This window comes from Hyperoodon ampullatus, assembly GCF_949752795.1.
Source record: "Hyperoodon ampullatus genome assembly, chromosome: 8".
Classification (NCBI taxonomy): domain Eukaryota; kingdom Metazoa; phylum Chordata; class Mammalia; order Artiodactyla; family Ziphiidae; genus Hyperoodon; species Hyperoodon ampullatus.
Window position 1 is genome coordinate 98,265,895 of NC_136921.1, and position 17,056 is coordinate 98,282,950.

Consider the following 17,056-nt stretch of genomic DNA (forward strand, 5'->3'; position numbering starts at 1 on the left):
TTATTTTTTAAAATTTTGAAATTTAATTTTATTTATTTTTTAATACAGCAGGTTATTATTAGTTATGTATTTTATGCATATACATGTATACAGGTCAATCCCAATCTCCCAACTCATCCCACCACCACCACCCCATGGCTTCCCACACTTGGTGTCCATACGTGTGTTCTCTACGTCTGTGTCTCTATTTCTTCCCTGCAAACCAGTTCATCTGTACCATTTTTCTAGGTTCCACATATATGCATTAATATACAATATTTGTTTTTCTCTTTCTGACTTACTTCATTCTGTATGACAGTCTCTAGATCCATCGACGTGTCTACAAATGACCCAGTTTCATTCCTTCTTATGGCTGAGTAATATTCCATTTTATATATGTACCACATCTTTATCCATTCGTCTGTCTGTGGGTATGTAGGTTGCTTCCATTACCTGGCTATTGTAAATAGTGCTGAAATGAGCATTGTGGTGAATGTGCCTTTTTGATTTATGGCTTTCTCTGGGTATATGCCCAGAAGTGGGATTGCTGGATCATATGGTAATTCTATTTCTAGTTTTTGTAAGGAAACTCCATACTCTTCTCCATCGTGACTGTATCAATGTACATTTCCACCACTAGTGGAAGAGGGATCCTTTTGTCCACACCCTCCCCAGAATTTGTTGTTTGTAGATTTTCTGATGATGCCGATTCTAACAGGTGTGAGGTGATACCTCATTGTAGTTTTGATTTGCATTTCTCTAATAATTAGTGATGTTGAGCAGCTTTTCATGTGCGTCTTGGCCATCTCTGTGTCTTCTTTGAAGAAACGTCTCTTTAGATCTTCTGCCCATTTTTGTATTGGGTTGTTTGTTTTTTTAATATTAAGCTGCATGAGCTCTTTATATATATTGGAGATTAAACCTTTGTCCATTGATTCGTTTGCAAATATTTTCGCCCATTCTGAGGGATGCTTTTTGCCATTCCCGTTTTTTTAACCAAAAAAGAAAGAAAGAAAAAGAAGCAGAACACTAATGTGTGTAAAATATGCCGTTTGAAACTGTCGTTTTGAAATATGGACGTCCTTTGAATTTTTTGGTCGATATATGAACCCAGGATTTGTTTTCAGGGCAGGTGTCACTTACAGGCCTGCAATGATTTTGAATATCAAGTGACCATTAGCGCTGGGATTAAAGCTGCTGTTGTGTGAAACGGCCACAAGGTGGCAGCAGTTCTCCCTTACCAAATCTGGTTACTGGGGCAACAGAGCCTCAATGGAAGTCGTGTTCTAGATTGGAATTTAGAATGGAATGTGCCAGGAGAAAGCCCCTCAAGTGTGTCTCACTACTTCTTGTTCGTGTTTTTAATTTAATTTTTTTTATTTTTTATTACAGCAAATTTGATTACAATGTTTGGCTTGTTGTAGGTGTGGAAGATGTGGTTCTTTTCCACATATACATATGTCTGTTCTTCCTGGGATCCTTTTCCCATGTACCTTATGACAGAATGTTGAGTAGTCTTCTCTTGGTATTCTGTAGGTCTTTGGTGATTATATATGTCACCTGTGTTTGTATATGTCTGTTAACCCCAATATCATAATGAAACCAATCCTCACACCTTTCCATTGGTGAACCACAAGTTTGTTTAATGAATCTGTGATAGCCCTTCTCCGTGGAAATATCTGCCCTGGTATCCATTTTTCGGTCACACCTATAAGAGATATGATATGATATGTGTCTTTCACTTTCTGACTTACTACAAGTCACGTGATTACCTCTACACACACCTACGGTGCTGCAAATGGCATTGTGTCCTTTTATTCCTTGGCTTCTATTCTGCCTTAGCGAAGTCCATTTTCAACAATGTGATTCCCTGAGGGCTGAGGATTAGCTGACCTGGGTAGCCTGACCCTGCCGGCCGGCCCTCCCCAGGTGTGCCTGGGTTGAGGTCAATATAAACAGCGCTGCAGGCAGCAATAGCCCCTGAAGCTGTGCCTGACTCCATATTCTCTGCCCCGTCAGCAGTCTCGGGGCTGTGCTGGTGGGAGGGAGTGAGGGGCCGCGGCTTTGTGGGTGACCCGGTGTGAGTGGGTCTCTGCTGGACTTTCTGCAGGAGTTGGCAGGCTGCCACCTGTAAAGAAGAGGATGTGTCACCCATACCTTTTGCTGGAATTTCTCTCCGGACAGAGGTGAGGACAGAGAAAAGCAGTGGGGGCCGGGGAAGGAGGGGTATCTCAGGCAGGGCAATGGAAGGCTTCCAGAAGAGCGCCCTGGGCCAGGACCAACCTGGCTGGCCTGCAGGCACCAAGTTGGCCTCCGTGCTGTCGCTGGTGTGGCTCCACGGCCCTCCCTCTAGGCTTTCAAGCCCTTGTACATATTCAGGTGTTTTACCTGGGAAGGGTGGGAAAAGTTCAACAGCAGCTGGCCTGGGGCTCAGCTCACTGTTACTCACAGATGCCTCGGCATGGCCCCCAGCTTTGCAATGAGGACGCTCCTTGCGTAGGAGTGGGCTGCTGGCTGAATGGGAGATGATTCCCCACCTCTGACCAATTTCAGAATTGTTTACCGCTGGAGCAAGTGCCCTGATAGGGTTTTCCTCTGTATAAGTGGTGGGTTCAGGGTTTTTTTTTTCTTTTTTGGTTCAAGTTAGATTTGATTCCTCTTTTATGTATTTATAGATATAAGCATGGAAATAATTCATTCATATAAATACATCTGTGTGAAGGGGCGAACTTTTTTCTGTTTTATTTTTAAATTTTATTTTTTAAAATTTTGAAATTTAATTTTATTTATTTTTTAATACCGCAGGTTATTATTAGTTATGTATTTTATGCATATACATGTATACAGGTCAATCCCAATCTCCCAACTCATCCCACCACCACCACCCCATGGCTTCCCACACTTGGTGTCCATACGTGTGTTCTCTACGTCTGTGTCTCTATTTCTTCCCTGAAAACCAGTTCATCTGTACCATTTTTCTAGGTTCCACATATATGCATTAATATACAATATTTGTTTTTCTCTTTCTGACTTACTTCATTCTGTATGACAGTCTCTAGATCCATCGACGTGTCTACAAATGACCCAGTTTCATTCCTTCTTATGGCTGAGTAATATTCCATTTTATATATGTACGACATCTTTATCCATTCGTCTGTCTCTGGGTATTTAGGTTGCTTCCATTACCTGGCTATTGTAAATAGTGCTGAAATGAGCATTGTGGTGAATGTGCCTTTTTGATTTATGGCTTTCTCTGGGTATATGCCCAGAAGTGGGATTGCTGGATCATATGGTAATTCTATTTCTAGTTTTTTTAAGGAAACTCCATACTCTTCTCCATCGTGACTGTATCAAATTACATTTCCACCACTAGTGGAAGAGGGATCCTTTTGTCCACACCCTCCCCAGAATTTGTTGTTTGTAGATTTTCTGATGATGCCGATTCTAACAGGTGTGAGGTGATACCTCATTGTAGTTTTGATTTGCATTTCTCTAATAATTAGTGATGTTGAGCAGCTTTTCATGTGCGTCTTGGCCATCTCTGTGTCTTCTTTGAAGAAACGTCTCTTTAGATCTTCTGCCCATTGTTGTATAGGGTTGTTTGTTTTCTTAATATTAAGCTGCATGAGCTCTTTATATATATTGGAGATTAAACCTTTGTCCATTGATTCGTTTGCAAATATTTTCGCCCATTCTGAGGGATGCTTTTTGCCATTCCCGTTTTTTAAACAAAAAAAGGAAGAAAGAAAAAGAAGCAGAACACTAATGTGTGTAAAATATGCCTTTTGAAACTGTCGTTTTGAAATATGGACGTCCTTTGAATTTTTTGGTCGATATATGAACCCAGGATTTGTTTTCAGGGCAGGTGTCATTTACAGGCCTGCAATGATTTTGAATATCAACTGACCATTAGCGCTGGGATTAAAGCTGCTGTTGTGTGAAACGGCCACAAGGTGGCAGCGGTTCTCCCTTACCAAACCTGGTTACTGGGGCAACAGAACCTCAATGGAAGTCGTGTTCTAGATTGGAATTTAGAATGGAATGTGCCAGGAGAAAGCCCCTCAAGTTTGTCTCACTACTTCTTGTTCGTGTTTTTAATTTAATTTTTTATTTTTTATTACAGCAAATTTGATTACAATGTTTGGCTTGTTGTAGGTGTGGAAGATGTGGTTCTTTTACACATATACATATGTCTGTTCTTCCTGGGATCCTTTTCCCATGTACCTTATGACAGAATGTTGAGTAGTCTTCTCTTGGTATTCTGTAGGTCTTTGGTGATTATATATGTCACCTGTGTTTGTATATGTCTGTTAACCCCAATATCATAATGAAACCAATCCTCACACCTTTCCATTGGTGAACCATAAGTTTGTTTAATGAATCTGTGATAGCCCTTCTCCGTGGAAATATCTGCCCTGGTATCCATTTTTCGGTCACACCTATAAGAGATATGATATGATATGTGTCTTTCACTTTCTGACTTACTACAAGTCACGTGATTACCTCTAGACACACCTACAGTGCTGCAAATGGCATTGTGTCCTTTTATTCCTTGGCTTCTATTCTGCCTTAGCGAAGTCCATTTTCAACAATGTGATTCCCTGAGGGCTGAGGATTAGCTGACATGGGTAGCCTGACCCTGCCGGCCGGCCCTCCCCAGGTGTGCCTGGGTTGAGGTCAATATAAACAGCGCTGCAGGCAGCAATAGCCCCTGAAGCTGTGCCTGACTCCATATTCTCTGCCCCGTCAGCAGTCTCGGGGCTGTGCTGGTGGGAGGGAGTGAGGGGCCGCAGCTTTGTGGGTGGCCCGGTGTGAGTGGGTCTCTGCTGGACTTTCTGCAGGAGTTGCCAGGCTGCCACCTGTAAAGAAGAGGATGTGTCACCCATACTTTCTGCTGGAATTTCTCTCCGGACAGAGGTGAGGAATGAAAAAAGCAGTGGGGGCCGGGGCAGGAGGGGTATCCCAGGCAGGGCAATGGAAAGCTTCCAGAAGAGCGCCCTGGGCCAGGACCATCCTGGCTGGCCTGCAGGCACCAAGTTGGCCTGCGTGCTGTCGCTGGTGTGGCACCACAGCCCTTCCTCTAGGCTTTCAAGCCCTTGTACATATTCAGGTGTTTTACCTGGGAAGGGTGGGAAAAGTTCAACAGCAGCTGGCCTGGGGCTCAGCTCACGGTTACTCACAGATGCCTCGGCATGGCCCCCAGCTTTGCAATGAGGACGCTCCTTGCGTAGGAGTGGGCTGCTGGCTGTATGGGAGATGATTCCCCACCTCTGACCAATTTCAGAATTGTTTACCACTGGAGCAAGTGCCCTGATAGGCTTTTGCTCTGTATAAGTGGTGGGTTCAGGGTTTTTTTTTTTCTTTTTTGGTTCAAGTTAGATTTGATTCCTCTTTTATGTATTTATAGATATAAGCATGGAAATAATTCATTCATATAAATACATCTGTGTGAAGGGAAGAACTTTTTTCTGTTTTATTTTTAAATTTTATTTTTTAAAATTTTGAAATTTAATTTTATTTATTTTTTAATACAGCAGGTTATTATTAGTTATGTATTTTATGCATATACATGTATACAGGTCAATCCCAATCTCCCAACTCATCCCACCACCACCACCCCATGGCTTCCCACACTTGGTGTCCATACGTGTGTTCTCTACGTCTGTGTCTCTATTTCTTCCCTGCAAACCAGTTCATCTGTACCATTTTTCTAGGTTCCACATATATGCATTAATATACAATATTTGTTTTTCTCTTTCTGACTTACTTCATTCTGTATGACAGTCTCTAGATCCATCGACGTGTCTACAAATGACCCAGTTTCATTCCTTCTTATGGCTGAGTAATATTCCATTTTATATATGTACCACATCTTTATCCATTCGTCTGTCTCTGGGTATGTAGGTTGCTTCCATTACCTGGCTATTGTAAATAGTGCTGAAATGAGCATTGTGGTGAATGTGCCTTTTTGATTTATGGTTTTCTCTGGGTATATGCCCAGAAGTGGGATTGCTGGATCATATGGTAATTCTATTTCTAGTTTTTCTAAGGAAACTCCATACTGTTCTCCATCGTGACTGTATCAATGTACATTTCCACCACTAGTGGAAGAGGGATCCTTTTGTCCACACCCTCCCCAGAATTTGTTGTTTGTAGATTTTCTGATGATGCCGATTCTAACAGGTGTGAGGTGATACTTCATTGTCGTTTTGACTTGCATTTCTCTAATAATTAGTGATGTTGAGCAGCTTTTCATGTGCGTCTTGGCCATCTCTGTGTCTTCTTTGAAGAAACGTCTCTTTAGATCTTCTGCCCATTTTTGTATTGGGTTGTTTGTTTTTTTAATATTAAGCTGCATGAGCTCTTTATATATATTGGAGATTAAACCTTTGTCCATTGATTCGTTTGCAAATATTTTCGCCCATTCTGAGGGATGCTTTTTGCCATTCCCGTTTTTTTAACAAAAAAGGAAAGAAAGAAAAAGAAGCAGAACACTAATGTGTGTAAAATATTGTGTTTGAAACTGTCGTTTTGAAACATGGACGTCCTTTGAATTTTTTGGTCGATATATGAACCCAGGATTTGTTTTCAGGGCAGGTGTCATTTACAGGCCTGCAATGATTTTGAATATCAACTGACCATTAGCGCTGGGATTAAAGCTGCTGTTGTGTGAAACGGCCACAAGGTGGCAGCGGTTCTCCCTTACCAAATCTGGTTACTGGGGCAACAGAGCCTCAATGGAAGTCGTGTACTAGATTGGAATTTAGAATGGAATGTGCCAGGAGAAAGCCCCTCAAGTTTGTCTCACTACTTCTTGTTCGTGTTTTTAATTTAATTTTTTATTTTTTATTACAGCAAATTTGATTACAATGTTTGGCTTGTTGTAGGTGTGGAAGATGTGGTTCTTTTACACATATACATATGTCTGTTCTTCCTGGGATCCTTTTCCCATGTACCTTATGACAGAATGTTGAGTAGTCTTCTCTTGGTATTCTGTAGGTCTTTGGTGATTATATATGTCACCTGTGTTTGTATATGTCTGTTAACCCCCATATCGTAATGAAACCAATCCTCACACCTTTCCATTGGTGAACCATAAGTTTGTTTAATGAATCTGTGATAGTGCTTCTCCGTGGAAATATCTGCCCTGGTATCCATTTTTCGGTCACACCTATAAGAGATATGATATGATATGTGTCTTTCACTTTCTGACTTACTACAAGTCACGTGATTACCTCTAGACACACCTACGGTGCTGCAAATGGCATTGTGTCCTTTTATTCCTTGGCTTCTATTCTGCCTTAGCGAAGTCCATTTTCAACAATGTGATTCCCTGAGGGCTGAGGATTAGCTGACCTGGGTAGCCTGACCCTGCCGGCCGGCCCTCCCCAGGTGTGCCTGGGTTGAGGTCAATATAAACAGCGCTGCAGGCAGCAATAGCCCCTGAAGCTGTGCCTGACTCCATATTCTCTGCCCCGTCAGCAGTCTCGGGGCTGTGCTGGTGGGAGGGAGTGAGGGGCCGCGGCTTTGTGGGTGGCCCGGTGTGAGTGGGTCTCTGCTGGACTTTCTGCAGGAGTTGCCAGGCTTCCACCTGTAAAGAAGAGGATGTGTCACCCATACCTTCTGCTGGAATTTCTCTCCGGACAGAGGTGAGGATGGAAAAAAGCAGTGGGGGCCGGGGCAGGAGGGGTATCTCAGGCAGGGCAATGGAAAGCTTCCAGAAGAGCGCCCTGGGCCAGGACCATCCTGGCTGGCCTGCAGGCACCAAGTTGGCCTGCGTGCTGTCGCTGGTGTGGCTCCGCAGCCCTTCCTCTAGGCTTTCAAGCCCTTGTACCTATTCAGGTGTTTTACCTCGGAAGGGTGGGAAAAGTTCAACAGCAGCTGGCCTGGGGCTCAGCTCACGGTTACTCACAGATGCCTCAGCTTGGCCCCCAGCTTTGCAATGAGGACGCTCCTTGCGTAGGAGTGGGCTGCTGGCTGTATGGGAGATGATTCCCCACCTCTGACCAATTTCAGAATTGTTTACCGCTGGAGCAAGTGCCCTGATAGGGTTTTCCTCTGTATAACTGGTGGGTTCAGGGTTTTTTTTTTTTCTTTTTTGGTTCAAGTTAGATTTGATTCCTCTTTTATGTATTTATAGATATAAGCATGGAAATAATTCATTCATATAAATACATCTGTGTGAAGGGAAGAACTTTTTTCTGTTTTATTTTTAAATTTTATTTTTTTAAATTTTGAAATTTAATTTTATTTATTTTTTAATACAGCAGGTTATTATTAGTTATGTATTTTATGCATATACATGTATACAGGTCAATCCCAATCTCCCAACTCATCCCACAACCACCACCCCATGGCTTCCCACACTTGGTGTCCATACGTGTGTTCTCTACGTCTGTGTCTCTATTTCTTCCCTGCAAACCAGTTCATCTGTACCATTTTTCTAGGTTCCACATATATGCATTAATATACAATATTTGTTTTTCTCTTTCTGACTTACTTCATTCTGTATGACAGTCTCTAGATCCATCGACGTGTCTACAAATGACCCAGTTTCATTCCTTCTTATGGCTGAGTAATATTCCATTTTATATATGTACCACATCTTTATCCATTCGTCTGTCTCTGGGTATTTACATTGCTTCCATTACCTGGCTCTTGTAAATAGTGCTGAAATGAGCATTGTGGTGAATGTGCCTTTTTGATTTATGGTTTTCTCTGGGTATATGCCCAGAAGTGGGATTGCTGGATCATATGGTAATTCTATTTCTAGTTTTTTTAAGGAAACTCCATACTCTTCTGCATCGTGACTGTATCAATTTACATTTCCACCACTAGTGGAAGAGGGATCCTTTTGTCCACACCCTCCCCAGAATTTGTTGTTTGTAGATTTTCTGATGATGCCGATTCTAACAGGTGTGAGGTGATACCTCATTGTAGTTTTATTTGCATTTCTCTAATAATTAGTGATGTTGAGCAGCTTTTCATGTGAGTCTTGGCCATCTCTGTGTCTTCTTTGAAGAAACGTCTCTTTAGATCTTCTGCCCATTTTTGTATTGGGTTGTTTGTTTTTTTAATATTAAGTTGCATGAGCTCTTTATATATATTGGAGATTAAACCTTTGTCCATTGATTCGTTTGCAAATATTTTCGCCCATTCTGAGGGATGCTTTTTGCCATTCCCGTTTGTTTAACAAAAAAAGAAAGAAAGAAAAAGAAGCAGAACACTAATGTGTGTAAAATATGCCTTTTGAAACTGTCGTTTTGAAATATGGACGTCCTTTGAATTTTTTGGTCGATATATGAACCCAGGATTTGTTTTCAGGGCAGGTGTCATTTACAGGCCTGCAATGATTTTGAATATCAACTGACCATTAGCGCTGGGATTAAAGCTGCTGTTGTGTGAAACGGCCACAAGGTGGCAGCAGTTCTCCCTTACCAAACCTGGTTACTGGGGCAACAGAGCCTCAATGGAAGTCGTGTTCTAGATTGGAATTTAGAATGGAATGTGCCAGGAGAAAGCCCCTCAAGTTTGTCTCACTACTTGTTGTTCGTGTTTTTAATTTATTTTTTTATTTTTTATTACAGCAAATTTGATTACAATGTTTGGCTTGTTGTAGGTGTGGAAGATGTGGTTCTTTTACACATATACATATGTCTGTTTTTCCTGGGATCCTTTTCCCATGTACCTTATGACAGAATGTTGAGTAGTCTTCTCTTGGTATTCTGTAGGTCTTTGGTGATTATATATGTCACCTGTGTTTGTATATGTCTGTTAACCCCAATATCATAATGAAACCAATCCTCACACCTTTCCATTGGTGAACCATAAGTTTGTTTAATGAATCTGTGATTGCCCTTCTCCGTGGAAATATCTGCCCTGGTATCCATTTTTCGGTCACACCTATAACAGATATGATATGATATGTGTCTTTCACTTTCTGACTTACTACAAGTCACGTGATTACCTCTACACACACCTACGGTGCTGCAAATGGCATTGTGTCCTTTTATTCCTTGGCTTCTATTCTGCCTTAGCGAAGTCCATTTTCAACAATGTGATTCCCTGAGGGCTGAGGATTAGCTGACCTGGGTAGCCTGACCCTGCCGGCCGGCCCTCCCCAGGTGTGCCTGGGTTGAGGTCAATATAAACAGCGCTGCAGGCAGCAATAGCCCCTGAAGCTGTGCCTGACTCCATATTCTCTGCCCCGTCAGCAGTCTCGGGGCTGTGCTGGTGGGAGGGAGTGAGGGGCCGTGGCTTTGTGGGTGGCCCAGTGTGAGTGGGTCTATGCTGGACTTTCTGCAGGAGTTGCCAGTCTGCCACCTGTAAAGAAGAGGGTGTGTCACCCATACCTTCTGCTGGAATTTCTCTCCGGACAGAGGTGAGGATGGAAAAAAGCAGTGGGGGCCGGGGCAGGAGGGGTATCTCAGGCAGGGCAATGGAAAGCTTCCAGAAGAGCGCCCTGGGCCAGGACCATCCTGGCTGGCCTGCAGGCACCAAGTTGGCCTGCGTGCTGTCGCTGGTGTGGCTCCACAGCCCTTCCTCTAGGCTTTCAAGCCCTTGTACCTATTCAGGTGTTTTACCTGGGAAGGGTGGGAAAAGTTCAACAGCAGCTGGCCTGGGGCTCAGCTCACGGTTACTCACAGATGCCTCGGCTTGGCCCCTAGCTTTGCAATGAGGACGCTCCTTGCGTAGGAGTGGGCTGCTGGCTGTATGGGAGATGATTCCCCACCTCTGACCAAGTTCAGAATTGTTTACCGCTGGAGCAAGTGCCCGGATAGGGTTTTCCTCTGTATAACTGGTGGGTTCAGGTTTTTTTTTTTCTTTTTTGGTTCAAGTTAGATTTGATTCCTCTTTTATGTATTTATAGATATAAGCATGGAAATAATTCATTCATATAAATACATCTGTGTGAAGGGAAGAACTTTTTTCTGTTTTATTTTTAAATTTTATTTTTTAAAATTTTGAAATTTAATTTTATTTATTTTTTAATACAGCAGGTTATTATTAGTTATGTATTTTATGCATATACGTGTATACAGTTCAATCCCAGTCTCCCAACTCATCCCACCACCACCACCCCATGGCTTCCCACACTTGGTGTCCATACGTGTGTTCTCTACCTCTGTGTCTCTATTTCTTCCCTGCAAACCAGTTCATCTGTACCATTTTTCTAGGTTCCACATATATGCATTAATATACAATATTTGTTTTTCTCTTTCTGACTTACTTCATTCTGTATGACAGTCTCTAGATCCATCGACGTGTCTACAAATGACCCAGTTTCATTCCTTCTTATGGCTGAGTAATATTCCATTTTATATATGTACCACGTCTTTATCCATTCGTCTGTCTCTGGGTATTTAGGTTGCTTCCATTACCTGGCTCTTGTAAATAGTGCTGAAATGAGCATTGTCGTGAATGTGCCTTTTTGATTTATGGTTTTCTCTGGGTATATGCCCAGAAGTGGGATTGCTGGATCATATGGTAATTCTATTTCTAGTTTTTTTAAGGAAACTCCATACTCTTCTGCATCGTGACTGTATCAATTTACATTTCCACCACTAGTGGAAGAGGGATCCTTTTGTCCACACCCTCCCCAGAATTTGTTGTTTGTAGATTTTCTGATGATGCCGATTCTAACAGGTGTGAGGTGATACCTCATTGTAGTTTTATTTGCATTTCTCTAATAATTAGTGATGTTGAGCAGCTTTTCATGTGAGTCTTGGCCATCTCTGTGTCTTCTTTGAAGAAACGTCTCTTTAGATCTTCTGCCCATTTTTGTATTGGGTTGTTTGTTTTTTTAATATTAAGCTGCATGAGCTCTTTATATATATTGGAGATTAAACCTTTGTCCATTGATTCGTTTGCAAATATTTTCGCCCATTCTGAGGGATGCTTTTTGCCATTCCCGTTTTTTTAACAAAAAAAGAAAGAAAGAAAAAGAAGCAGAACACTAATGTGTGTAAAATATGCCTTTTGAAACTGTCGTTTTGAAATATGGACGTCCTTCGAATTTTTTGGTTGATATATGAACCCAGGATTTGTTTTCAGGGCAGGTGTCATTTACAGGCCTGCAATGATTTTGAATATCAACTGACCATTAGCGCTGGGATTAAAGCTGCTGTTGTGTGAAACGGCCACAAGGTGGCAGCGGTTCTCCCTTACCAAACCTGGTTACTGGGGCAACAGAGCCTCAATGGAAGTCGTGTTCTAGATTGGAATTTAGAATGGAATGTGCCAGGAGAAAGCCCCTCAAGTTTGTCTCACTACTTGTTGTTCGTGTTTTTAATTTAATTTTTTATTTTTTATTACAGCTAATTTGATTACAATGTTTGGCTTGTTGTAGGTGTGGAAGATGTGGTTCTTTTACACATATACATATGTCTGTTCTTCCTGGGATCCTTTTCCCATGTACCTTATGACAGACTGTTGAGTAGTCTTCTCTTGGTATTCTGTAGGTCTTTGGTGATTATATATGTCACCTGTGTTTGTATATGTCTGTTAACCCCAATATCATAATGAAACCAATCCTCACACCTTTCCATTGGTGAACCATAAGTTTGTTTAATGAATCTGTGATAGCGCTTCTCCGTGGAAATATATGCCCTGGTATCCATTTTTCGGTCACACCTATAACAGATATGATATGATATGTGTCTTTCACTTTCTGACTTACTACAAGTCACGTGATTACCTCTAGACACACCTACGGTGCTGCAAATGGCATTGTGTCCTTTTATTCCTTGGCTTCTATTCTGCCTTAGCGAAGTCCATTTTCAACAATGTGATTCCCTGAGGGCTGAGGATTAGCTGACCTGGGTAGCCTGACCCTGCCGGCCGGCCCTCCCCAGGTGTGCCTGGGTTGAGGTCAATATAAACAGCGCTGCAGGCAGCAATAGCCCCTGAAGCTGTGCCTGACTCCATATTCTCTGCCCCGTCAGCAGTCTCGGGGCTGTGCTGGTGGGGGGGAGTGAGGGGCCGTGGCTTTGTGGGTAGCCCGGTGTGAGTGGGTCTCTGCTGGACTTTCTGCAGGAGTTGCCAGTCTGCCACCTGTAAAGAAGAGGATGTGTCACCCATACCTTCTGCTGGAATTTCTCTCCGGACAGAGGTGAGGATGGAAAAAAGCAGTGGGGGCCGGGGCAGGAGGGGTATCTCAGGCAGGGCAATGGAAAGCTTCCAGAAGAGCGCCCTGGGCCAGGACCATCCTGGCTGGCCTGCAGGCACCAAGTTGGCCTGCGTGCTGTCGCTGGTGTGGCTCCACAGCCCTTCCTCTAGGCTTTCAAGCCCTTGTACCTATTCAGGTGTTTTACCTGGGAAGGGTGGGAAAAGTTCAACAGCAGCTGGCCTGGGGCTCAGCTCACGGTTACTCACAGATGCCTCGGCTTGGCCCCTAGCTTTGCAATGAGGACGCTCCTTGCGTAGGAGTGGGCTGCTGGCTGTATGGGAGATGATTCCCCACCTCTGACCAAGTTCAGAATTGTTTACCGCTGGATCAAGTGCCCTGATAGGGTTTTCCTCTGTATAACTGGTGGGTTCAGGTTTTTTTTTTTTTCTTTTTTGGTTCAAGTTAGATTTGATTCCTCTTTTTTGTATTTATAGATATAAGCATGGAAATAATTCATTCATATAAATACATCTGTGTGAAGGGAAGAACTTTTTTCTGTTTTATTTTTAAATTTTATTTTTTAAAATTTTGAAATTTAATTTTATTTATTTTTTAATACAGCAGGTTATTATTAGTTATGTATTTTATGCATATACATGTATACAGGTCAATCCCAATCTCCCAACTCATCCCACCACCACCACCCCATGGCTTCCCACACTTGGTGTCCATACGTGTGTTCTCTACCTCTGTGTCTCTATTTCTTCCCTGCAAACCAGTTCATCTGTACCATTTTTCTAGGTTCCACATATATGCATTAATATACAATATTTGTTTTTCTCTTTCTGACTTACTTCATTCTGTATGACAGTCTCTAGATCCATCGACGTGTCTACAAATGACCCAGTTTCATTCCTTCTTATGGCTGAGTAATATTCCATTTTATATATGTACCACATCTTTATCCATTCGTCTTTCTCTGGGTATTTAGGTTGCTTCCATTACCTGGCTCTTGTAAATAGTGCTGAAATGAGCATTGTGATGAATGTGCCTTTTTGATTTATGGTTTTCTCTGGGTATATGCCCAGAATTGGGATTGCTGGATCATATGGTAATTCTATTTCTAGTTTTTTTAAGGAAACTCCATACTCTTCTGCATCGTGACTGTATCAATTTACATTTCCACCACTAGTGGAAGAGGGATCCTTTTGTCCACACCCTCCCCAGAATTTGTTGTTTGTAGATTTTCTGATGATGCCGATTCTAACAGGTGTGAGGTGATACCTCATTGTAGTTTTATTTGCATTTCTCTAATAATTAGTGATGTTGAGCAGCTTTTCATGTGAGTCTTGGCCATCTCTGTGTCTTCTTTGAAGAAACGTCTCTTTAGATCTTCTGCCCATTTTTGTATTGGGTTGTTTGTTTTTTTAATATTAAGCTGCATGAGCTCTTTATATATATTGGAGATTAAACCTTTGTCCATTGATTCGTTTGCAAATATTTTCGCCCATTCTGAGGGATGCTTTTTGCCATTCCCGTTTTTTTAACAAAAAAAGAAAGAAAGAAAAAGAAGCAGAACACTAATGTGTGTAAAATATGCCTTTTGAAACTGTCGTTTTGAAATATGGACATCCTTTGAATTTTTTGGTTGATATATGAACCCAGGATTTGTTTTCAGGGCAGGTGTCATTTACAGGCCTGCAATGATTTTGAATATCAACTGACCATTAGCGCTGGGATTAAAGCTGCTGTTGTGTGAAACGGCCACAAGGTGGCAGCAGTTCTCCCTTACCAAACCTGGTTACTGGGGCAACAGAGCCTCAATGGAAGTCTTGTTCTAGATTGGAATTTAGAATGGAATGTGCCAGGAGAAAGCCCCTCAAGTTTGTCTCACTACTTGTTGTTCGTGTTTTTAATTTAATTTTTTATTTTTTATTACAGCTAATTTGATTACAATGTTTGGCTTGTTGTAGGTGTGGAAGATGTGGTTCTTTTACACATATACATATGTCTGTTCTTCCTGGGATCCTTTTCCCATGTACCTTATGACAGAATGTTGAGTAGTCTTCTCTTGGTATTCTGTAGGTCTTTGGTGATTATATATGTCACCTGTGTTTGTATATGTCTGTTAACCCCAATATCATAATGAAACCAATCCTCACACCTTTCCATTGGTGAACCATAAGTTTGTTTAATGAATCTGTGATAGCGCTTCTCCGTGGAAATATCTGCCCTGGTATCCATTTTTCGGTCACACCTATAACAGATATGATATGATATGTGTCTTTCACTTTCTGACTTACTACAAGTCACGTGATTACCTCTAGACACACCTACGGTGCTGCAAATGGCATTGTGTCCTTTTATTCCTTGGCTTCTATTCTGCCTTAGCGAAGTCCATTTTCAACAATGTGATTCCCTGAGGGCTGAGGATTAGCTGACCTGGGTAGCCTGACCCTGCCGGCCGGCCCTCCCCAGGTGTGCCTGGGTTGAGGTCAATATAAACAGCGCTGCAGGCAGCAATAGCCCCTGAAGCTGTGCCTGACTCCATATTCTCTGCCCCGTCAGCAGTCTCGGGGCTGTGCTGGTGGGAGGGAGTGAGGGGCCGTGGCTTTGTGGGTGGCCCGGTGTGAGTGGGTCTCTGCTGGACTTTCTGCAGGAGTTGCCAGTCTGCCACCTGTAAAGAAGAGGATGTGTCACCCATACCTTCTGCTGGAATTTCTCTCCGGACAGAGGTGAGGATGGAAAAAAGCAGTGGGGGCCGGGGCAGGAGGGGTATCTCAGGCAGGGCAATGGAAAGCTTCCAGAAGAGCGCCCTGGGCCAGGACCATCCTGGCTGGCCTGCAGGCACCAAGTTGGCCTGCGTGCTGTCGCTGGTGTGGCTCCACAGCCCTTCCTCTAGGCTTTCAAGCCCTTGTACCTATTCAGGTGTTTTACCTGGGAAGGGTGGGAAAAGTTCAACAGCAGCTGGCCTGGGGCTCAGCTCACGGTTACTCACAGATGCCTCGGCTTGGCCCCTAGCTTTGCAATGAGGACGCTCCTTGCGTAGGAGTGGGCTGCTGGCTGTATGGGAGATGATTCCCCACCTCTGACCAAGTTCAGAATTGTTTACCGCTGGAGCAAGTGCCCTGATAGGGTTTTCCTCTGTATAACTGGTGGGTTCAGGTTTTTTTTTTTTTCTTTTTTGGTTCAAGTTAGATTTGATTCCTCTTTTATGTATTTATAGATATAAGCATGGAAATAATTCATTCATATAAATACATCTGTGTGAAGGGAAGAACTTTTTTCTGTTTTATTTTTAAATTTTATTTTTTAAAATTTTGAAATTTAATTTTATTTATTTTTTAATACAGCAGGTTATTATTAGTTATGTATTTTATGCATATACATGTATACAGGTCAATCCCAATCTCCCAACTCATCCCACCACCACCACCCCATGGCTTCCCACACTTGGTGACCATACGTGTGTTCTCTACCTCTGTGTCTCTATTTCTTCCCTGCAAACCAGTTCATCTGTACCATTTTTCTAGGTTCCACATATATGCATTAATATACAATATTTGTTTTTCTCTTTCTGACTTACTTCATTCTGTATGACAGTCTCTAGATCCATCGACGTGTCTACAAATGACCCAGTTTCATTCCTTCTTATGGCTGAGTAATATTCCATTTTATATATGTACCACATCTTTATCCATTCGTCTGTCTCTGGGTATTTAGGTTGCTTCCATTACCTGGCTCTTGTAAATAGTGCTGAAATGAGCATTGTGATGAATGTGCCTTTTTGATTTATGGTTTTCTCTGGGTATATGCCCAGAAGTGGGATTGCTGGATCATATGGTAATTCTATTTCTAGTTTTTTTAAGGAAACTCCATACTCTTCTCCATCGTGACTGTATCAATTTACATTTCCACCACTAGTGGAAGAGGGATCCTTTTGTCCACACCCTCCCCAGAATTTGTTGT